Genomic DNA, 1,474 nt, shown 5'->3' on the forward strand with positions numbered 1-1,474 from the left:
GAACTAAAAGTGGAAGTAGCGTATGGTTCAGCAGTCCGACTCCCAGGCATGGACACACCCACGGTATAAGTGAACAAGATAGATGCCCCGTTTGGGCACATCTATCTGTGCGTGCGTGCGCACATGCGCATGCGCGATGGCCTGCGAGGCAGGGGGTGGGGCGGGGGCTGGGGCTCTGGCGGGAGTCCGTGCAAGCCCCGGGATTGCCTGAGGCAAGCCAAAGGAGCCCCAGATGGAGACGGGACTGCCGGTCGTCGGGTGTCCTGGAAGCCGAATGCGAATGCGGAGGGGCTCGCGGGCCGCGCGGAGGCAACCCAGGTCTGCAGCGGGAGTCGGGGCCCCGGCCAGCCGCTCCCCGCGGCCCGGGAGGGGCTGGGGCTGCGGGGGGGGATCCAAGAATCGGGATGCGCGGCGGGGGCTAAAGGACCTCTTCTGGTAGGCAAAAAGCCTCGAGCACCCGGGATTCCCAGGTGGTCTCCCATCCAAGATCCTAACCGGGCCCGACCCTGCTTAGCTTCCGAGATCAGACGAGATCGGGCGCCTTCAGGCTGATACGGCCTGAGACAGTGGCGCTTGGCTCGGGGCGCCCTAAGAGCCTTGCGCGTCGCCTCCCTTTCGCTCTGCCCTGCAGGTCGGGCCAACGGGCCGCACCTCTCGTCGCGGGGCGTGCTGTACTTGAGCCGCACGACCCGCGACCGGACTCCAGCCTGCTGACGCCGGCCCGCCCCCCGGAACACCGCCAACACCAGAGCAGCAAGCGCCTGGCCGGGCCCGGGGGCCCGAGGGGCTTCCAGGACCCCCCATTGACCGGGAGGGCGTGCGTGCATGCGTGCGCGCGGGGCCTGGGGGCTGGGCTGAGGGGTGCGGAGGTCTCGGCGCCCTCCCACCCGCGGCAACTCCAGACCCGGCCGCGCTGGCTGAGCGGGGCCTCCCCCGGATCCCATTCGCTGCTCAGGCCCGCGCGGCCCCAGATGTGTCGGTCTTCGGCGCCCGCCGCCTCCCAACCCCAGCGGCCCAGGGGCCTCTGAACCTCCTGCGGGCCTAGGCGCAGCGAAACTTGAGCGCCCAACTTGCCCGGCACCTGTCCGGTGCCCAAACCCAGCAGAAGCCAGGGAGGCGCGGTCGAGCGGAGCGCCTCAGCCCCTCCCCTTCGCACTACCGAGGCCCCCCCTTTGCCCCCACGCCAAGCCTTCGACCTTCCTGAGAGAGCAGACGAGCCACAGGCAGGCACACAGACAGACACACAGACACTCGCACGCACCCACGCCAAGGGAGACAGCTGGCCTGCGCAAGCTCCTCAGCCAGAGCCAGAGCGCCTGGGAGAGGCGGGGGCAAGACGAACGGGCCGGCGGCTGGCTGTCAGGAGATACAGAGGCAGAAATACATGAAGATTCCGAGACAGACTCCAAGACGGCAAGAGGAGATACAGACACACACACACACACACACACACACACACACACACACACACACT

The 1,474-nt window shown here is 68.2% G+C and overlaps 1 pseudogene; it reads right to left on the reverse strand.

The window, feature by feature from the left end:
* Positions 1 to 445: 445 nt before the first annotated feature.
* Positions 446 to 565, reverse strand: LOC147350733 (5S ribosomal RNA; annotated as a pseudogene).
* Between the last annotated feature and the right edge of the window lie 909 nt (positions 566 to 1,474).

The sequence above is a fragment of the Bos grunniens genome, chromosome 20 (genome assembly GCF_055505025.1).
Source record: "Bos grunniens cultivar Pamir isolate PY7600 chromosome 20, Bosgru_T2T1.0, whole genome shotgun sequence".
Lineage (NCBI taxonomy): Eukaryota > Metazoa > Chordata > Mammalia > Artiodactyla > Bovidae > Bos > Bos grunniens.